The sequence below is a fragment of the Coregonus lavaretus genome (genome assembly GCF_964263955.1).
Source record: "Coregonus lavaretus genome assembly, contig: HAP1_SCAFFOLD_1195, whole genome shotgun sequence".
NCBI classification, from domain to species: Eukaryota; Metazoa; Chordata; class Actinopteri; order Salmoniformes; family Salmonidae; genus Coregonus; species Coregonus lavaretus.
The window spans coordinates 16,954-40,000 of record NW_028159947.1 but is presented as its reverse complement, the minus strand read 5'-3'; the positions used below and the strand labels follow the sequence as shown (position 1 = coordinate 40,000).

The 23,047-nt window shown below is 47.5% G+C and overlaps 1 pseudogene across 1 annotated transcript in view; it reads left to right on the top strand.

Moving 5' to 3' along the window:
• The window catches only part of LOC311122310 (signal-induced proliferation-associated 1-like protein 2), a 132,849-nt pseudogene extending 110,277 nt beyond the window's left edge, over positions 1-22,572 (top strand). Inside the window, exons 10-12 of the transcript in view lie at positions 1,869-1,995; positions 12,230-12,449; positions 22,441-22,572. The product of the transcript in view is annotated as a signal-induced proliferation-associated 1-like protein 2 (transcript). The remainder of the gene's footprint in view (positions 1-1,868; positions 1,996-12,229; positions 12,450-22,440) is intronic.
• The last annotated feature ends 475 nt before the right edge of the window (positions 22,573-23,047 follow it).

Genomic DNA, 23,047 nt, shown 5'->3' with positions numbered 1-23,047 from the left:
TCCCCTCTCTCTGCCCGGATCTCTTCTGGCAGGTCTAAGGACTGAGAGTCCCATGTGGGCCGTGCTGCAGGGAGTTGAGAGTCCTGACATGCATCAGTGGTTGTGACATTCCTGTATAACGTGTCACTCCTCCCTCTACCTTCCCCCTCACTCCCCTCTACCTTCCCCCTCACTCCCCCCTACCTTCCCTCTCACTCCCCCTCTACCTTCCCTCACTCCCTTTCCAAATTCCCCTCTCACTCCCCTTCTACCTTCCCCTCACTCCCCCTCTACCTTCCTCCTCACTCCCCCTCTACCTTCCCCTCACTCCCCCTCTACCTTCCCCCTCACTCCCCCTCTACCTTCCCCTTCACTCCCCTCTACCTTCCCCCTCACTCCCCCCCTACCTTCCCCCTCACTCCCCCTCTACCTTCCCCTTCACTCCCCTCTACCTTCCCCCTCACTCCCCTCTACCTTCCTCCTCACTCCCCCTCTACCTTCCCCCTCACTCCCCTCTACCTTCCCCCTCACTCCCCTCTACCTTCCCCCTCACTCCCCTCTACCTTCCTCCTCACTCCCCCTCTACGTTCCCCCTTCACTCCCCCTCTACCTTCCCCCTCACTCCCCCTCTACCTTCCCCCTCACTCCCCCCTACCTTCCCTCTCACTCCCCCCCTACCTTCCCCCTCACTCCCCCTCTACCTTCCTCCTCACTCCCTCTCCAAATTCCCCCCTCACTCCCCCTCTACCTTCCCCCTCACTCCCCCTCTACCTTCCTTCTCACTCCCCCTCTACCCTCCCCTCACTCCCCCTCTACGTTCCCCCTCACTCCCCCTCTACCTTCCTTCTCACTCCCCCTCTACCCTCCCCTCACTCCCCCTCTACGTTCCCCCTCACTCCCCCTCTACCTTCCCCCTCACTCCCCCTCTACCTTCCCCCTCACTCCCCCTCTACCTTCCCCTTCACTCCCCCTCTACCTTCCCCCTCACTCCCCCTCTACCTTCCCCTTCACTCCCCCTCTACCTTCCCCCTCACTCCCCCTCTACCTTCCCCTTCACTCCCCCTCTACGTTCCCCCTCACTCCCCCTCTACCTTCCCCCTCACTCCCCCTCTACCTTCCCCCTCACTCCCCCTCTACCTCAAGCGGTTCCCCTGTCAACCCCTGATTTAGCCCCCATCAGGGACACACCACTGTCTTCCTCCTCCTCTCACCTCCTCACTGTCCTCCTCCTCCTCTTCCTCCTCCTCCATCACCTCCTCACTGTCCTCCTCCTCCTCCTCCATCACCTCCCACTGTCCTTCTCCCTGTCCTACTCCTCCTCTATCACCTCCTCCCTGTGGTCTGACCCTTGACCTTGTGGTTAGACCTCTCAGTCTGCTCCTGCTGCCTGCATGTGTCTGTGTTTCTGTACCTCTGTGTTGTACTGTAACCATAATAAAAGCTTGTCCCCTCTGTCTCCCTCTGTCCCCTCTGTCTCCCTTTGTCTCTGTGTCATAAAACCTTTGTGTCCCTCCCTACTCCCGGTTGCCCCCTCACTTAACCAGAGCTTGGCTTCTTCCTTCACAGCATGTGTTTCTCCCCTTCCTACTCCCACACCTCTCCCCCCACTGAAAATCATCTTCAGCATGATTTAAAAAAGCACCTGGTGGCGTTGCCATGCTAAGATGTTGCCTGTTCCTGCCCCCGAAGGCCCTGATTGGTACTGACAGACAGTATTGTATAAACAGCTTGGCTATTTCTCTGATCCATTTTCTCTTTGACCAAAGCTGGGTTGTCTAAAGGACTCCCTCCACTCCCTCATCCCCTCTCCCAATCCTCCTGTCTGTTAGACAGGGTTCTCCTGGCTGCTCTCTGACCAGACTCTGTTCTGTTCTGTGTGTCCCTTGCAGGCAGCTGTACCTCCAAGAGGCAGCAGAGAGGGCGAGAGAGGCCAAGGCCCTGGATAAGCTGTCTAAAGAAGAATACCTGAAGATGATGCTGGAGGAGAGTGGTCCTGTGGAGGACGGACGGAGGAAGGTGAGATGGTTTACCTGTTGTTACCTGTCACACCAACACACACCTGGAGGAGAGTGGTCCTGAGGAGGACGGACGGAGGAAGGTGAGATGGTTTACCTGTTGTTACCTGTCACACCAACACACACCTGGAGGAGAGTGGTCCTGTGGAGGACGGACGGAGGAAGGTGAGATGGTTTACCTGTTGTTACCTGTCACACCAACACACACCTGGAGGGAGGAGAGTGGTCCTGTGGAGGACGGACGGAGGAAGGTGAGATGGTTTACCTGTTGTTACCTGTCACACCAACACACACCTGGAGGGAGGAGAGTGGTCCTGTGGAGGACGGACGGAGGAAGGTGAGATGGTTTACCTGTTGTTACCTGTCACACCAACACACACCTGGAGGAGAGTGGTCCTGTGGAGGACGGACGGAGGAAGGTGAGATGGTTTACCTGTTGTTACCTGTCACACCAACACACACCTGGAGGAGAGTGGTCCTGTGGAGGACGGACGGAGGAAGGTGAGATGGTTTACCTGTTGTTACCTGTCACACCAACACACACCTGGAGGAGAGTGGTCCTGAGGAGGACGGACGGAGGAAGGTGAGATGGTTTACCTGTTGTTACCTGTCACACCAACACACACCTGGAGGAGGGTGGTCCTGGGGAGGACGGACGGAGGAAGGTGAGATGGTTTACCTGTTGTTACCTGTCACACCAACACACACCTGGAGGGAGGAGAGTGGTCCTGTGGAGGACGGACGGAGGAAGGTGAGATGGTTTACCTGTTGTTACCTGTCACACCAACACACACCTGGAGGAGAGTGGTCCTGTGGAGGACGGACGGAGGAAGGTGAGATGGTTTACCTGTTGTTACCTGTCACACCAACACACACCTGGAGGAGAGTGGTCCTGTGGAGGACGGACGGAGGAAGGTGAGATGGTTTACCTGTTGTTACCTGTCACACCAACACACACCTGGAGGAGAGTGGTCCTGTGGAGGACGGACGGAGGAAGGTGAGATGGTTTACCTGTTGTTACCTGTCACACCAACACACACCTGGAGGAGAGTGGTCCTGTGGAGGACGGACGGAGGAAGGTGAGATGGTTTACCTGTTGTTACCTGTCACACCAACACACACCTGGAGGAGAGTGGTCCTGTGGAGGACGGACGGAGGAAGGTGAGATGGTTTACCTGTTGTTACCTGTCACACCAACACACACCTGGAGGAGAGTGGTCCTGTGGAGGACGGACGGAGGAAGGTGAGATGGTTTACCTGTTGTTACCTGTCACACCAACACACACCTGGAGGAGAGTGGTCCTGTGGAGGACGGACGGAGGAAGGTGAGATGGTTTACCTGTTGTTACCTGTCACACCAACACACACCTGGAGGAGAGTGGTCCTGTGGAGGACGGACGGAGGAAGGTGAGATGGTTTACCTGTTGTTACCTGTCACACCAACACACACCTGGAGGAGGGTGGTCCTGTGGAGGACGGACGGAGGAAGGTGAGATGGTTTACCTGTTGTTACCTGACACACCAACACACCAACACACACACTGGACACACACACACTGGACACACACACACTGGACACACACACACTGGACACACACACACACTGGACACACACACACTGGACACACACACACACACACACACACACACACACACACACAGTGAGGTAATAACCGCAGTAGGTTTGAAACCAATTGATCAACTCTATTTCCCTGCTAGGGAACAAGATAGCCCAGAAACACAGATTTCATAACCTCTTGATGAGACCAAATGAAAGCAGGATCAACATCTGTGCTGTAGCAGCTGACCTGGCTGTGCACTGTGGGAAATACCCTGTTTCACACAGAGACCCTTTCACTGTGGGAAATACCCTGTTTCACACAGAGACCATTTCACTGTGGGAAATACCCTGTTTCACACAGAGACCCTTTCACTGTGGGAAATACCCTGTTTCACACAGAGACCATTTCACTGTGGGAAATACCCTGTTTCACACAGAGACCCTTTCTGGCGTAGGTTTGTTGGAGGAGAAGGGACTGGTAGAGGATTAGGGTCTGGTGGAGGAGTAGGGACTGGTGGAGGAGTAGGGACTGGTAGAGGAGTAGGGACTGGTGGAGGAGTAGGGACTGGTAGAGGAGTAGGGACTGGTAGAGGAGTAGGGACTGCTAGAGGAGTAGGGACTGGTAGAGGAGTAGGGACTGGTAGAGGAGTAGGGACTGGTAGAGGATTAGGGTCTGGTGGAGGAGTAGGGACTGGTGGAGGAGTAGGGACTGGTAGAGGAGTAGGGACTGGTGGAGGAGTAGGGACTGGTAGAGGAGTAGGGACTGGTAGAGGAGTAGGGACTGGTGGAGGAGTAGGGACTGGTAGAGGAGTAGGGACTGGTAGAGGAGTAAGGACTGGTAGAGGAGTAGGGACCGGTGGAGGAGTAGGGACTGGTGGAGGAGTAGGGACCGGTAGAGGAGTAGGGACTGGTGGAGGAGTAGGGACCGGTAGAGGAGTAGGGACTGGTGGAGGAGTAGGGACTGGTAGAGGAGTAGGGACTTGTAGAGGAGTAGGGACTGCTAGAGGAGTAGGGACTGGTAGAGGAGTAGGGACTGGTAGAGGAGTAGGGACTAGTAGAGGAGTAGGGACTGGTAGAGGAGTAGGGACTGGTAGAGGAGTAGGGACTAGTAGAGGAGTAGGGACTGGTGGAGGAGTAGGGACCGTAGGAGGAGTAGGGACTGGTGGAGGAGTAGGGACTGGTGGAGGAGTAGGGACCGGTAGAGGAGTAGGGACTGGTGGAGGAGTAGGGACTGGCAGAGGAGTAGGGACTGGTAGAGGAGTAGGGACTGGTGGAGGAGTAGGGACTGGTGGAGGAGTAGGGACCGGTGGAGGAGTAGGGACCGGTGGAGGAGTAGGGACCGGTAGAGGATTAGGGACTGGTAGAGGAGTAGGGACTGGTAAAGGAGTAGGGACTGGTGGAGGAGTAGGGACTGGTAGAGGAGTAGGGACTGGTAAAGGAGTAGGGACTGGTGGAGGAGTAGGGACTGGTAGAGGAGTAGGGACTGGTGGAGGAGTAGGGACTGGTAGAGGAGTAGGGACTGGTGGAGGAGTAGGGACTGGTAGAGGAGTAGGGACTGGTAGAGGAGTAGGGACTGGTAGAGGAGTAGGGACCGGTGGAGGAGTAGGGACCGGTGGAGGAGTAGGGACTGGTAGAGGAGTAGGGACTGGTAAAGGAGTAGGGACTGGTAGAGGAGTAGGGACTGGTAGAGGAGTAGGGACTGGTAGAGGAGTAGGGACTGGTGGAGGAGTAGGGACCGGTGGAGGAGTAGGGACTGGTAGAGGAGTAGGGACTGGTAGAGGAGTAGGGACTGGTAGAGGAGTAGGGACCGTAGGAGGAGTAGGGACTGGTAGAGGAGTAGGGACTGGTAGAGGAGTAGGGACTGGTAAAGGAGTAGGGACTGGTGGAGGAGTAGGGACTGGTAGAGGAGTAGGGACTGGTAAAGGAGTAGGGACTGGTGGAGGAGTAGGGACTGGTAGAGGAGTAGGGACTGGTGGAGGAGTAGGGACTGTTAGAGGAGTAGGGACTGGTGGAGGAGTAGGGACTGGTAGAGGAGTAGGGACTGGTAGAGGAGTAGGGACTGGTAGAGGAGTAGGGACCGGTGGAGGAGTAGGGACCGGTGGAGGAGTAGGGACTGGTAGAGGAGTAGGGACTGGTAAAGGAGTAGGGACTGGTGGAGGAATAGGGACTGGTAGAGGAGTAGGGACTGGTGGAGGAGTAGGGACTGGTAGAGGAGTAGGGACTGGTGGAGGAATAGGGACCGGTGGAGGAGTAGGGACTGGTAGAGGAGTAGGGACTGGTAGATAAATATTTATAGCAATTTATTGAATTTACAGGCAGCAAACGATCAAATCATTATGGTTGGAGACTATTACACAGTGTTAAGTACCTCAATGGACAGTAAAGGAAATCCTTCTACAAGCGATCATGACCGTGCCCTTAAGGAGATCACAAATATTATGGACACATTAGAAATAGTGGATATCTGGAGACTAAAAACCCCCGACCTAGTGAGACATACATGGAGAAGACTTAATCAAGCTAGTCGTCTTGACTACTTCCTTGTCTCTTTCTCACTTGCATCAAAGGTTCAAAAAGTATTGATAGGAGACAGAATGAAATTGGACCGTCATCTAATTGGCCTTCACAGAACTGTTACCGAATTTCCACGTGGACGGGGATATTGGAAATGTTATCAAAGTTTACTGGAGAACAATTTATTCTTAACTAAGACAACATAATTTATAACTGAATTTTTACAGTACAATATAGGTTCAGCAAATGCCCTTATTGTTTGAGATACCTTTAAATGTACCTTCAGAGGTCATTCAATTCAATATTCATCAGTAAAAAAAAAGTAGTTTCTGTCTAAAGAGACATGACTACTAACAAGGGAAATATATGAACTAATAGTACAGGTAGATAGCAATAAAAACGGTACTACAGAGATACAAAATAAGTTAGAGGAAAAACAAATAGAACTGGAGGAACTTATTCCAGAACCATCTAATGTAATCTATTACCAAAATATAGCAAACTGGATGGAATATGGACAAAAATTTACCAAATTCTTCCTGAATCTCCAACACAGGAACGATACCAAAAATAATTTGCAAAAACTCGTTACTAAAGACGGAGTCATCTATGATTCTCCGAATTATATTTTAAAAGAGAAAGCTAAATATTTTAAGCAGATTATTTCTTTCCCGTCTCATCCCCACCCTCTGAATGACGATTACTGTAAGGAATTCTTTCCAAATAATACAAAAGAGAAAAATTAACAAATGTACAAAAAGATCAGTGCGAAGGCCAAATTACAGAGGATATTAAATCCTTTCAGTATGGAAAAACCCCAGGGCTTGATGGCAAAAACCCCAGGGCTTGATGGGAAAAACCCCAGGGCTTGATGGGAAAAACCCCAGGGCTTGATGGCAAAAACCCCAGGGCTTGATGGCATACCGTTCAGACTGGGAAAACCCCAGGGCTTGATGGCATACCGTTCAGACTGGAAAAACCCCAGGGCTTGATGGCATACCGTTCAGACTGGGAAAACCCCAGGGCTTGATGGCATACCGTTCAGACTGGGAAAACCCCAGGGCTTGATGGCATACCGTTCAGTCTGGAAACACCCCAGGGCTTGATGGCATACCGTTCAGTCTGGAAACACCCCAGGGCTTGATGGCATACCGTTCAGTCTGGAAAAAGGGACTGGTAGAGGAGTAGGGACTAGTAGAGGAGTAGGGACTGGTAGAGGAGTAGGGACTGGTAGAGGAGTAGGGACTAGTAGAGGAGTAGGGACTGGTGGAGGAGTAGGGACCGTAGGAGGAGTAGGGACTGGTGGAGGAGTAGGGACTGGTGGAGGAGTAGGGACCGGTAGAGGAGTAGGGACTGGTGGAGGAGTAGGGACTGGTGGAGGAGTAGGGACTGGCAGAGGAGTAGGGACTGGTAGAGGAGTAGGGACTGGTGGAGGAGTAGGGACTGGTGGAGGAGTAGGGACCGGTGGAGGAGTAGGGACCGGTGGAGGAGTAGGGACTGGTAGAGGATTAGGGACTGGTAGAGGAGTAGGGACTGGTAAAGGAGTAGGGACTGGTGGAGGAGTAGGGACTGGTAGAGGAGTAGGGACTGGTAGAGGAGTAGGGACTGGTAGAGGAGTAGGGACTGGTGGAGGAGTAGGGACCGGTGGAGGAGTAGGGACTGGTAGAGGAGTAGGGACTGGTAGAGGAGTAGGGACTGGTAGAGGAGTAGGGACCGTAGGAGGAGTAGGGACTGGTAGAGGAGTAGGGACTGGTAGAGGAGTAGGGACTGGTAAAGGAGTAGGGACTGGTGGAGGAGTAGGGACTGGTAGAGGAGTAGGGACTGGTAAAGGAGTAGGGACTGGTGGAGGAGTAGGGACTGGTAGAGGAGTAGGGACTGGTGGAGGAGTAGGGACTGGTAGAGGAGTAGGGACTGGTGGAGGAGTAGGGACTGGTAGAGGAGTAGGGACTGGTAGAGGAGTAGGGACTGGTAGAGGAGTAGGGACCGGTGGAGGAGTAGGGACTGGTGGAGGAGTAGGGACTGGTAGAGGAGTAGGGACTGGTAAAGGAGTAGGGACTGGTGGAGGAGTAGGGACTGGTAGAGGAGTAGGGACTGGTGGAGGAGTAGGGACTGGTAGAGGAGTAGGGACTGGTGGAGGAGTAGGGACTGGTAGAGGAGTAGGGACTGGTAGAGGAGTAGGGACTGGTAGAGGAGTAGGGACTGGTAGAGGAGTAAGGACTGGTAGAGGAGTAGGGACTGGTGGAGGAATAGGGACTGGTAGAGGAGTAGGGACTGCTGGAGGAGTAGGGACTGGTAGAGTAGGGACTGGTAGAGGAGTAGGGACTGGTGGAGGAGTAGGGACTGGTAGATAAATATTTATAGCAATTTATTGAACTTACAGGCAGCAAACGAGTTGTGTTAAGTACCTCAATGGACAGTAAAGGAAATCCCTCCACAAGCTATCATGACCGTGCCCTTAAGGACATCACAAATATTATGGACACATTAGAAATAGTGGATATCTGGAGACTAAAAACCCAGACCTGGTGAGACATACATGGAGGAGACTTAATCAAGCTAGTCGTCTTGACTACTTCCTTGTCTCTTTCTCACTTGCATCAAAGGTTCAAAAAGTATTGATAGGAGACAGAATTAAATTGGACCGTCATCTAATTGGCCTTCACAGAACTGTTACCGAATTTCCACGTGGACGGGGATATTGGAAATGTTATCAAAGTTTACTGGAGGACAATTTATTCTTAACTAAGACAACATAATTTATAACTGAATTTTTACAGTACAATATAGGTTCAGCAAATGCCCTTATTGTTTGAGATACCTTTAAATGTACCTTCAGAGGTCATTCAATTCAATATTCATCAGTAAAAAAAAAGTAGTTTCTGTCTAAAGAGACATGACTACTAACAAGGGAAATATATGAACTAATAGTACAGGTAGATAGCAATAAAAACGGTACTACAGAGATACAAAATAAGTTAGAGGAAAAACAAATAGAACTGGAGGAACTTATTCCAGAACCATCTAATGTAATCTATTACAAAAATATAGCAAACTGGATGGAATATGGACAAAAATTTACCAAATTCTTCCTGAATCTCTAACACAGGAACGATACCAAAAATAATTTGCAGAAACTCGTTACTAAAGACGGAGTCATCTATGATTCTCCGAATTATATTTTAAAAGAGAAAGCTAAATATTTTAAGCAGATTATTTCTTTCCCGTCTCATCCCCACCCTCTGAATGACGATTACTGTAAGGAATTCTTTCCAAATAATACAAAAGAGAAAAATTAACAAATGTACAAAAAGATCAGTGCGAAGGCCAAATTACAGAGGATATTAAATCCTTTCAGTATGGAAAAACCCCAGGGCTTGATGGCAAAAACCCCAGGGCTTGATGGCAAAAACCCCAGGGCTTGATGGCATACCGTTCAGTCTGGAAAAACCCCAGGGCTTGATGGCATACCGTTCAGTCTGGGAAAACCCCAGGGCTTGATGGCATACCGTTCAGTCTGGAAACACCCCAGGGCTTGATGGCATACCGTTCAGTCTGGAAAACCCCAGGGCTTGATGGCATACCGTTCAGTCTGGGAAAACCCCAGGGCTTGATGGCATACCGTTCAGTCTGGAAAACCCCAGGGCTTGATGGCATACCGTTCAGTCTGGAAAAACCCCAGGGCTTGATGGCATACCGTTCAGTCTGGAAACACCCCAGGGCTTGATGGCATACCGTTCAGTCTGGAAAAACCCCAGGGCTTGATGGCATACCGTTCAGTCTGGAAACACCCCAGGGCTTGATGGCATACCGTTCAGTCTGGAAAAACCCCAGGGCTTGATGGCATACCGTTCAGTCTGGAAACACCCCAGGGCTTGTTGGCATACCGTTCAGTCTGGAAAAACCCCAGGGCTTGATGGCATACCTTTTTTGATATACTCAAAGCCCCATTATTAGCTTGTTTTAACTACTCCTATAGAAATTGTAGTCTGTCAGGTACTCAGCAGGAAGGTCTGATTTCACTATTATTAAAACAAGACTCAGATGGCAAATATAAAGATCCAGTCCATCTAAAAAACTGGAGGCCTCTTACACTTCAATGTTGTGATGCAAAAATACTAGTGAAATGTATAGCAGTCAGAATTAAAAAGGTTTTACCAGGTGTTGTTCATCCTAATCAGACAGGTTTTTTTACATGGACGATACATTGGAGATAATATACGAAAACTACTAAAAATAATAGACCAACATGAAACATCTAAGAAGCCAGGTCTGGTATTTAGAGCGGATTTTGAAAAGGCCTTTGATAAATTAAGATTGGATTTTATTTATAAATGCCTGGATTTTTTTCCATTTCGGTGAGTCTCTTATAAAATGGGTAAAAGTAATGTATAGCATCCCCAGGTGTAAAATAGTAAATAGAGGCTAGTTCTCAGAGAGTTTTGAAATGTCAAGAGGAGTTAAACAAGGGTGTCTGCGGTCACCATATCTATTCGTTATGGCCATCGAAATGCAAGTTATTAAAATCAGATCTAATAACAACATTAGAGGATTAGAAATCCAAGGCTTAAAAACAAAGGTGTCCATGTATGCCGATGACTCAAGTTTTATAGGAAGTTCGCAAACTAGATCCCTGCAATGTCTTATTGAAGATCTAGATAACTTTTCTGGACTCTCTGGAGTAAAACCTAATTATGATAAGTGTACAATATTACGTATTAGGCCTTAAAATAATGCAGGTTACCTAAAAAATGGGCTGACGGTGAAGTAGACGTACTTGGTATTCATCACACAATATGTAAATGAGCTCTCCATGATGAATTCCAATATAAAACTAGACAAATCCTGCAACCATGGAGAGGTAAATACTTGTCTATTTATGGAAGAATTACACTGATTAACTCCTTCAACTCCTTCATATCTCAGTTTACACACTTATGGCGCTGCCTACTCCTGATTACTTGTTTTTCAAATCATATCTCGGGGGGGGGGGGTCTCAGATGGTTGAGGGACAGCTCTCGGGGAACTGTGGGGGGGATCTTGGAGGGCTGGTGGCCTGGCGGTTGGGAGCTTGGGCCGGTGGCTGATAGGTCGCTGGTTCGTGTCCCCGTCTTGACCTTGTGGGGTACAGGTTAGTCGAGGTAATTGAGGTAATATGTACAAGTAGGTAGAGGTAAAGTGACTATGCATAGTTAATAAACAGAGAGTAGCAGCAAATAGTCCGGGTAGCCATTTGATTAGCTGTTCAGGAGTCTTATGGCTAGGGGGTAGAAGCTGTTAAGAAGCCTTTTGGACCTAGACTTGGCGCTCCGGTACCACTTGGTGTGCGTTAGCAGAGAGAACAGTCTATGACTAGGGTGGCTTGAGTCTTTGACAATTTTGAGGGCCTTCCTCTGACACAGTCTGGTATAGAGGTCCTGGATGGCAGGGAGCTCGGCCCCAGTAATGTACTGGGCCATACGCACTACCCTCTGTAGTGCCTTGTGTCATCGGTGGATCTGTTGGGGCGGTATGCAAATTGGAGTGTGTCTAGGGTTTCTGGGATAATGGTGTTGATGTGAGCCTTGACCAGCCTTTCAAAGCACTTCATGGCTACAGACGTCAGTGCTACGTCTCTGTAGTAATTTAGGCAGGTTACCTTGGTGTTGTTGGGAACGGGGACTATGGTGGTCTGCTTGAAACATATTGGTATTACAGACTCAGTCAGGGACATGTTGAAAATGTCAGTGAAGACACTTGCCAGTTGGTCAGCACATGCTCTGAGTACACGTCCTGGTAATCCGTCTGGCCCTGCGGCCTTGTGAATGTTGACCTGTTTAAAGGTCTTACTCACATCGGCTACGGAGAGCGTGATCACATAGTCGTCCGGAGCAGCTGGTGCTCTCATACATGCTTCAGTGTTGCTTGCCTCGAAGCGTGCATAGAAGTCATTTAGTTCGTCTGTTAGGCTTGTGTCACTGGGCAGTTCGCGGCTGTGCTTCCCTTTATAGCTTGTGGGGAACATTCAGGGGAACGTTCCTACGAAAACGTTACTTAATGACCAAATTAGACTCTTAAGGGAACGTTCTCTAAATTTGTGAGAACGTTTGTTGTTAGCTGGGAGGGAACAGATGGTCGTCTGCTGTTGTTGTGAATGTGTGTTGACGTGTTCTGTCCCCACCAGATGTCTGCGGCGGGCAGCCTATCACCACGCCCCTCCCTGTACCGTACCCTATCAGACGAGAGTGTGTGTAGCAGTAACAGGAAGGGCTCGTCCTACGCCTCCTCCCATAGCTCCATGCTGGACCAGGCGCTGCCCAATGACATCCTGTTCTCCACCACTCCACCCTACCATGCCACCCTGCCACCACGTATGCCAGGACAGGGGGGCTCCAACCTCAGGAGTAAGTATTGCACAAACACATCCACGCACAGACACACACAGACGCACCCAAGCACACACACACAGATGCACACACACACACACACAGACACATACACTCACACACACACACACACAGACGCACACACGCAATGGAGATGTAGCTAGTGTGTCAGTCATGAAGTGTGCATTAAGCAGACATCTGTCACAGCCAGCTAATTCTCCCTCACTGAGACTGAAAGCTTGAAGCGCCATCTCCTCCCTGTGTTCTCACACTGAGAGAGCACCAGGCCATCTGAAAATGTATGAGTTAGAGAGATGTGTCCGGGATAGACTAGACTGACCAGCGGCAGCTGAGATGGGGAGAGGAAGAGGTATGTGACATGAACATGCGCAATCCTCATTAGGACAGCTACACTGTCTGTCAAACAGAGTGTCCTGTTCACCTGTCATACCCTGTCTGTCTCTTCTCTCCCCTCCTCGGTTTCATTTCCATATTGGTCTTCATTGCTCTGGTGACATAGAGATAATGTCTTCGAAATGCTGCTGGTTCTTCTCTCTTCACCCTCTTAGCTGGTTCTTCTCTCTTCATCCTTTCAGCTGGTTCTTCTCTCTTCACCGTCTTAGCTGGTCCTCTTCTCTTCACCTTTTTAGCTGGTTCTTGTCTCTTCACCGTCTTAGCTGGTTCTCTTCACCCTCTTAGGTGGTTCTTCTGTCTTCACCCTCTTAGCTGGTTCTTCTGTCTTCACCCTCTTAGCTGGTTCTTCTCTCTTCACCCTCTTAGCTGGTCCTCCTCTCGTTACCCTCTTAAATGGTCCTTCTCTCTTCAGAGTCTTACCTGGTCCTCCTCTCTTCACACTTTTAGCTGGTTCTTCTCTCTTCACCGTCTTAGCTGGTCCTCCTCTCTTCACCTTTTTAGCTGGTTCTTGTCTCTTCACCGTCTTAGCTGGTTCTCTTCACCCTCTTAGGTGGTTCTTCTGTCTTCACCCTCTTAGCTGGTTCTTCTGTCTTCACCCTCTTAGCTGGTTCTTCTCTCTTCACCCTCTTAGCTGGCCCTCCTCTCGTTACCCTCTTAAATGGTCCTTCTCTCTTCAGAGTCTTACCTGGTCCTCCTCTCTTCACACTTTTAGCTGGTTCTTCTCTCTTCACCGTCTTAGCTGGTCCTCCTCTCTTCACCTTTTTAGCTGGTTTTTCTCCCTTCACCCTCTTAGCTGGTTCTTGTCTCGTCACCCTCTTAGCTGGTTCTTCTCTCTTTCCCCTATTAGCTGATTCTTCTCTCTTCACCCTCATAGCTGGTTGTTCTCTCTTCACCCTCTTAGCTGGTTCTTCTCTCTTCACCCTCATAGCTGGTCCTCCTCTCTTCACCCCTTTAGCTGGTTCTTCTCTCTTCACCCTCTTAGCTGGTTCTTCCCTCTTCACCCTCTTAGCTGTTCCTCCTCTCTTCACCCCTTTAGCTGGTTCTTCTCTCTTCACCCTCTTAGCTGGTCCTTCTCTATTTCCCCTCTTAGCTGGTCCTTCTCGCTTCACCCTCTTAGGTGGTTCTTCTCTCTTCACCCTCTTAGCTGGTTTTTCTCTTTTCACCCTCTTAGCTGGTTTTTCTCTCTTCACCCTCTTCGCTGGTTCTTCTCTCTTCACCCTCTTAGCTGGTTCTTCTCTCTTCAACCTCTTAGCTGGTCCTCCTCTCTTCACCCTCTTAGCTGGTTCTTCCCTCTTCACCCTCTTAGCTGGTTCTTTTTGTCACCCTCTTAGCTGGTTCTTCTCTCTTCACACTTTTAGCTGGTTCTTCTCTCTTCACCCTCTTAGCTGGTTCTTCTCTCTTCACCCTCTTAGATGGTTCTTCTCTCTTCACCCTATTAGCTGGTCCTCCTCTCTTCACCGTCTTAGCTGGTTCTTCTCTTTTCACCCTCTTAGCTGGTTCTTCTCTCTTCACCCTCTTAGCTGGTCCTCCTCTCTTCACCTTTTTAGCTGGTTCTTCTTTCTTCACCCTCTTAGCTAGTTCTTCTCTCTTCACCCTCTTAGATGGTTCTTCTCTCTTCATAAACATTCAACTCATTTCATCAACAAAAAAGTTTTCCCTCCTCCACAAAACAAACCGCTCCTTCGTAGGCCCACTTTTCCTCAAACAATGGGAGATCTTTTACAGCTGAGAAGAACTCAAATCAACTTTTATTCTTGCTTTCACTAATCCTTTAAAAACACATCTTACATCCTGCCCATATCCCGTTTCTATCTTATGTTTCCTACTCAGAAAAATTTACATCTTAGCTTGTCCCAAAATAAAATGTAACAGTTGACATTTTCTTTTCTGTTGCTTATTATATTGAACCCCCCCCCCCAAAAAACAGTGTTATTGAAAATCTCCCCTACAGCTTTAAACCAAGACTCCAGCATTTCCAATAGAGGTTTTATCCTCTCACACTCCATAAAACAGTGAATGGTTTCTCTTATATTACAAAAAGGACATCCATCTCCAACATCTGAGTTAATAACAGATACAAAAGCATTAACTGCAATGATGCCATGCAAAACCCTCCATTGCATATCCCCAGTACCCTTTTGTAACGGAGGCTTGTACAGTGCTCTCCATGCTGGCTTTACCTTGTCATCAATGCCCAATTTTACCCTCCATGGAGTGTCTTTTCTATTTTTCAATGTATCTTTATTCAACACCTTGACACACCCCCTATATATGTCTTTCCCATTCACCTCATCCAAACCCACCTCTTCCAACCCTCTCAAATCCAGTAATAACGCCTTTCTTTCTGACTCTGGGATATTGGGTGTAATCCCTAGTCTTGGAAATGGGACGTTTTCATCTTGTACCTTCTTCTTGTGACTATTCAGCATACCCCACTCTTCTGCTGACAGAGCCTTCCTGCAGCTTCCCAGCAGTTGTCCGACAATCCTTTCCGACCTCACCCCCAAATGTTCAGCCACCCGTCTTCCATCCATTAAGGTGGGCCCAGCCATGGCCATTAACTGTTTTAAGGTGACGATTTTGCCCTTCACCAGAATCTTGGAGAAATGTGGAACAGCTGCAGTTGTACAATACAAAAAAAATACAAAAAAATGTAAATGTACAATCCAGTCTTGCCCCATACACCAGAGGTTCCTCCAACAGCCAATGCACTAACTCCGCTGAAGTTCGTCTGGACACCTTCATTATGCTCCACACCCTAAGAAGGCCTCTGTAAAACGGAGGTACTTCCTCCCTAGAAATCTGGCTACTATCAACCAAAAATAAAGCCTTCTTTAAACCTAATCCCCCAACCTGCTGTAATACAAGACCTGCCACCCCTCTCCAAATCACATTTTCCGGTCCATAAAGCAACCTTTGAATAAACTGAAACCGGAAAGCAGCAGCCCTACTAGCAAGATGTACAAGACCTTGTCCCCCCTCCTCTTTTGACAAATACAAAACACTTTGTGGAACCCAGTGATATTTATCCCAAAAGAAATCCACAATAATTGCCTGTATCTTAGCCAGAAGGCCAGATGGTGGCTCTAAAACTGACAACCGATGCCACAGTGCAGAGGCAACCACATTGTTAACTATAATAGTGCGCCCCCTATATGACATACGAGATAACAACCAACGCCATCTCCTCATCCTCCCTTCCACCATTTCAACCACCCCAATCCATTTTTTTTCCATTGTCCCCTCATCTCCTAGGTACACTCCAAGATACTTAAAACCTACCTTACACCATTCCAGCCCCCCTGGCAAAGCCATGATCCCTCCAGACCATTCTCCAATCTGTAAAGCACAACTTTTTCCCCAATTTACCTTTGCAGAGGATATTCCACTAAAATGATCAAACATTAGACTCAAACTATCCACCTCCGCTTGATTTTTCACTAAAACAACTACATCATCAGCATAGGCTGAGAGACGAATAGGAGGAATATCCTCTGAAAGGTACACCCCTTCAATGCGACTTCTAATGCTATTTAGTAGTGGCTCTATAGCAATGGATATATAACATTCCTGACAAAGAACACCCCTGCCTAATACCTCTACACACTTTAAAAGGAGCACTCAAGCCACCGTTAACTTTCAATACACTTTCAATGTCACCATATATCACCCTTATCATGGCAATAAAACCAGAGCTGAACCCAAACGCCTCAAAAGTGTGCCATAAGTATTGATGTTCAACTCGGTCAAATGCCTTTTCCTGATCAATTGAAATTAGACCAGCATCCAACCCAATAGCCCTAGAGACGTCCCAAAAAATCACAAATCAGAGAAATGTTATCCCCTATCTGCCTGCCAGGAACACAGTAGGACTGGTCCGTATGTATGATTTGCCCCATCACCCCCCTCAGCCTGTTGGACAAAGCCTTTGACAGGATCTTATAATCAGTGCACAATAAAGCCACCGGCCTCCAGTTCTTCACCTCCCTAGGGTCACCCTTTTTGGGCAGTAGGGTGAGGACAGCCCTTCTGCAGCTTATTGGTAGTAACCCTCCGGTTAAACTATCATTAACTACTGCTAGCCAATCCTCTCCCAACATAGCCCAAAAATATTTTAAAAAGTCAACGGGAAGCCCATCAATGCCTGGTGCCCTTCCATTTTCATGCCTTTTAATGCAGTGTATAGCTCCTGCAAAGACAATGGTTGCTCTAGCTCAACCTGAGCTTCTGCAGCCACCTGTGGGAGCCCATCAAGGAACTGCTGTGTCACTGTTTTATCCTCTTTGTACTCACACGTGTAGAGCTCAGCATAGAACTCTACTGCCCTCTTTCTAATTTCACTAGGGCTAGTGAGCTCCTGTCCAACAGCTGATTTGAGACAATGAATAATGTTTCTTTGTCCATTATTTTTCTCTAAACCAAAGAAAAATGTGGATGAGGCATCCATTTCAGAGATTCCTTGAAACGTACTTCTCACCAATGCCCCCTGTGCTCTGATACCCAGCAGGTCTGCCAATGCAGCTTTTTTCCTCTTGAGGGCCTGAGTATGGCCTCGATCTCCTGTGGTCTCAACCAACGTCATGAGTTCCACTATTTCAGTCTCTAGGGCTTTCATTGATCTGGTGATATCCTTGGTGACATTCCTTGTGTATTGATTACAAAATTGTTGAATCTGAATTTTCCCTATATCCCACCACTGTTGAAGGGATACAAAACTGGCCTTTTGAGACCTCCACCTCTCCCAGAAAAAACTAAAACATTTCCTGAAGTGAGCATCACTCAATAAAGTTATATTAAAATGCCAGTGTGCGCTTTTGGGTTTTACATCGTTAATGAACACCACCTCTGTTATTAAACAATGATCAGAAAATCCCACTGGGGTTATCACACTTGATTTACAGACCTGAGATTGATGCTCAAAACAATAAAACCTATCTAAACTGGCCATAGAGATGGTGTACTCTCTCACATGGGCCCAGGTGTACTGTCTCGTGCCTCCATGTTGACTCCGCCAAATATCACACAGTTCGTGTGTTACAATGAGGCGTTAAAAAAAAGTCATTGAGGCTATATGAGGTTCTTTGTGATTTCTATCTAAATCACTGACTGTGCAGTTAAAATCCCCAGCAATAAAAACTCTTCATTATTACATTTCTCAATGGTATTTGAAAATGTGTCTAAAAAACATGCCCTCTCAACTGCCACCACTGGGGCATATACATTTATCAGACACATAGTGATGTTTTCATACCTCGCTCTAACTTTTAATAACCTCCCCTCAACTACCTCTTCAACCTCATATGACAAAGGCAAAAACCCTTTTGAGAACAAGATGGCCACACCCCCACTTTTTGAGTTTTTATGACTACACACCACTGCCCCCCCCCCCCCCCCCCCCCCCACTCCTGTTTCCACATAACTTCATTTTCCAAATTACTATGTGTTTTTTGTAGAACATTTGTCACTTCCCTTTCCCCTAATTAACTCATACACTATGGTTCTTTTTTTAACGTCTCTTGCCCCATTTACGTTTAAAGAAGAAATCTTAAAACTGCTCATGGATGGAAAAAAAATACAAAGGACGACACATAAACCACATCTCTTTACAGAGTTAAGGCTGCGACTGAACTCTTTCATTTTCTTTAGAATTTACATCACTTATCACTCTCGTGACCACTTTCTTGAGTCTAGCAATTTCAGGGCTTGTCAAACCTCCCCCTGTTATTTTTGACATCAGAAACTTTGCTGATTCAATAAACAATTCACTTTCATGGAAATAATCTGTTACATTATAATCCTGCATATATATCTTCCCTTTTGTCAACTTCAGAAATTGATGTACCTTCTCAATCACATACCTCCCTTCCACCCCATTTATCTCACTATTTTGTTGTGACGCATCAGATGACTCACTCTCGCTATCCTCCCCAGAAGAAAACTCCACCATCTCTACAACCTGTTTATCTTCAACTGATTTATCAGTCTCTACCTTCCTCTTGGAGTTAGACCCTTCACCACCCCTTACATTCTTCCTCTTACTCCTCGGTACTTTGAAAACAGCTGCTTCCTTTTCCATTATTTCAATCTCCTCTTGAACTCCAATTTCATTTTCCAGCACCACCTCAGCGACGACAGTCGCAATCTCACCGACTTTTTCCCCTCCTTCTTTGTTCTGATCTACCACAATTGCCCTCGTATCCACACTGCCTTCCTCTCCTACCATATCTGCCCACCTTCTCCCTTCCCCTGCACCCGCACCCTTAGCATGTTCATCCCTTCGCGGTGGTGCATTAGCTGCACCAGCACTAGAGCTGCTACCATATAATCTGCACGCTCATTCTCGGGACAATTCCGCACCAAATGCCCCTCTCTTCCACAGCCAAAGCATTTCATTGATTCAGTAGAAGCGTAGAAGACATAATCAAATCCATCAATCTTAAAACTGAATGCTAAATTCAGTTGATTAATGTCCTTTTTTTTAATTATATGCACTTGTCTCCTATGAGACACGACATGTTTCAGCAACAAACCATTTGCATCCAAAAATAACCTTCTTTATTGTAGATACAAGTTGACCATGACGAGATAACTCTCGCTCCAACACTTCATCTCTAACAAATGGTGGCACGTTAGAAAGTCTAACTTTCTTCACCGGATTCATAAGCGGATATCTGCGTCTCCCGCAACACAACACCACTCTCAACTATCATATTCACCTTTTCAATGGAATCTAAAAATATCACTACAGCGCTATTCATCCTTGAGGCTGATTTCATGCTATCATACCCAATGATAGCACCCACTGCCATGTTACATTCTTCCACTGAACACCCGGCCGCAGCAGGAATCTTTACTCCATGTCGCCGACTAAGTTTTTCAAACTCCAAACTTCCGCGAGTGGCCATTGCAACCAGCCTCACCCGCTGGTTGTGCCCTCGCGAAAAACAACCTCAACAATCCCACCACCCCTATACGTGCTTAGTGATAGTTAGACAAGATAACCTTAAAACAACTAAACTAATCAATATAAATATATACACACCAAAACCCAATAGAGTGAAAAAAAATCCAGTCGCTCTCACACTCACTCCTGCTTCACGACTCACTCCCAGCATGCACTCCAACGAGAGAGAGAGAAGAGAGAGAGAGAAGGAGAGAGAGAGGAGAGAGAGAGAAGAGGAGAGAGAGAGAGAGAGAGAGAGAGATGAGAGAGAGAGAAGGAGAGAGAGAGAGAGAGAGAGAGAGAGAGAGAGGAGGGAAGAGAGAGAGAGAGAGAGGAAGAGGGCGGGAGAGAGGAGAGAGAGAGAGAGAGAGGGAGGGAAGAGAGAGAGAGAGGGCGGGAAGAGAGAGAGAGAGGAGGGAAGAGAGAGAGAGAGGAGGGAAGAGAGAGAGAGAGAGAGAGAGAGAGAGAGAGAGAGAGAGAGAGAGAGAGAGAGAGAGAGGACAGAGAGAGAGAGAGAGAGAGAGAAGAGAGAGAGAGAGAGAGAGAGAGGAGGGAAGAGAGAGAGAGAGGAGGGAAGAGAGAGAGTCAGATATAGTGGAAGTGAAAGGATAGGAAGGGAAAGAAAGTGGTTGTTGATTGAGACCTGAAGACATCCTTTGAGACAAAGTCATTTATCACCCTTCAGAGGAGAGAGGAGAGATGGTGTAGTGGGGAAATTTAAGATTAATACATTTATATTCCATTAGGACTAGTTAACACAATGTTTAGCATATTTATGTTTCCTCTTTCTGTAATAACAATAATACTAATATTTCCAGTGTTCTGTTATTGTATTCTGGGAGTCTGTGAGATTCTTTAGTTATGTGTTTCTATATGTGATCTCAAATGACTGCCTCGCCTGGTTCACCAACTACTTCTCAGATAGAGTTCAATGTGTCAAATCGGAGGGCCTGTTGTCTGGACTTCTGGCAGTCTCTATGGGGATGCCACAGGGTTCAATTCTCGGGCCGACTCTATTCTCTGTGTATATCAATGATGTCGCTCTTGCTGCTAGTGACTCTCAGATCCACCTCTACGCAGACGACACCATTTTGTATATATCTGGCCCTTCATTGGACACTGTGTTAACAAACCTTCAAACGAGCTTCAACGCCATACAACACTCCTTCTGTAGCCTCCAACTGCTCTTAAACACTAGTAAAACTAAATGCATGCTCTTCAATCGAACGCTGCTGGCACCCGCCCACCCGACTGGAATCACTACTCTCGACGGGTCTGACCTGGAGTATGTGAACAACTACAAATACCTAGGTGTCTGGTTAGACTGTAAACTCTCCTTCCAGACTCACATTAAGCATCTCCAATCCAAAGTGAAATCTAGAATCGGCTTCCTATTTCGCAACAAAGCCTCCTTCACTCATGCTGCCAAACATGCCCTCGTAAAACGGACTATCCTACCGATCCTTGACTTCGGCGATGTCATTTACAAAATAGCCTCCAACACTCTACTCAGCAAATTGGATGTAGTCTATCACAGTGCCATCCGTTTTGTCACCAAAGCCCATATACTACCCACCATTGTGACATGTACGCTCTCGTTGGCTGGCCCTCACTACATATTTGTCGCCAAACCCACTGGCTCCAGGCCATCTATAAATCACTGCTAGGCAAATCCCCGCCTTATCTTAGCTCATTGGTCACCATAGCAACACCCACCCGTAGTATGCGCTCCAGCAGGTATATCTCACTGGTCATCCCCAAAGCCAACACCTCCTTTGGCCGCCATTCCTTACAGTTCTCTGCTGCCAATGATTGGGACGAACTGCAAAAATCTCTGAAGCTGGAGACTCTTATCTCCCTCACTAACTTTAAGCATCAGTTGTCAGAGCACCTTGCCGATCACTGCACCTGTACACAGCCCATCTGAAATTAGCCCACCCAACTACCTCATCCCCATATTGTTATTTATTTTGCTCATTTGCACCCCAGTATCTCTATTTGCACATCATCTTTTGCACATCTATCATTCCAGTGTTAATACTAATTGTAATTATTTTGCACTATGGCCTATTTATTGCCTTACCTCCATAACTTGCTACATTTGGACACACTGTATATATATATGTTCTGTTGTATTTTTGACTTTATGTTTTGTTTTACCCCATATGTAACTCTGTGTTGTTGTTTTTATCGCACTGCTTTGCTTTATCTTGGCCAGGTCGCAGTTGTAAATGAGAACTTGTTCTCAACTGGCTTACCTGGTTAAATAAAGGTGAAATAAAAATTAAATAAATGAAAATTAGAGTGTGCTCAGAAAAGGCACGTTAGACTTTTGTCCTCTGTAACTAGAACTTTATAATCTCTGTACCTCTTTAGCAGACCTTTGACCTTTGACCTGATGCTCACTGGGTCTTGTGTACGGTTCCTAGCCAAGGACACTGGGTCTTGTTTGGTCTTTCTTACAAGATTTAGTGACCTTGTTGATAGAACAGTTTTTCCTGTTAGTGGTTATAAGGGCGGAAGTCCTGTTAGTCATTTTCTCTGGTTCTGTGCTAGAGGTGAATTAATTTAGATTAATCTACAAATGATCTGAAGTCAAATACCTTGTGTGTACTGGTCACTGACCTGACTGTCTTCTCTCTCTCTCTCGAGGTGAGTTCTGGTTCTCTGACGGCTCGCTGACTGACAGGTCAAAGTTCAACGACCCTGGTCTCATGCCCCTCCCTGACCCCGCCTCCGGACTCGACTGGTCACATCTGGTGGACGCCGCACGCGCCTTCGAAGGTAAGGAGCAGGGTCGTGTGTGTGTAAGTGCATTAGCATCTGTGTGAGTGCATTATCATCTGTGTGAGTGCATTAGCATCTGTGTGAGTGCATTAGCATCTGTGTGAGTGCATTAGCATCTGTGTGAGTGCATTAGCATCTGTGTGAGTGCATTAGCATCTGTGTGAGTGCATTATCATCTGTGTGAGTGCATTAGCATCTGTGTGAGTGCATTAGCATCTGTGTGAGTGCATTAGCATCTGTGTGAGTGCATTAGCATCTGTGTGAGTGCATTAGCATCTGTGTGAGTGCATTAGCATCTGTGTGAGTGCATTAGCATCTGTGTGAGTGCATTAGCATCTGTGTGAGTGCATTAGCATCTGTGTGAGTGCATTATCATCTGTGTGAGTGCATTAGCATCTGTGTGAGTGCATTAGCATCTGTGTGAGTGCATTATCATCTGTGTGAGTGCATTAGCATCTGTGTGAGTGCATTA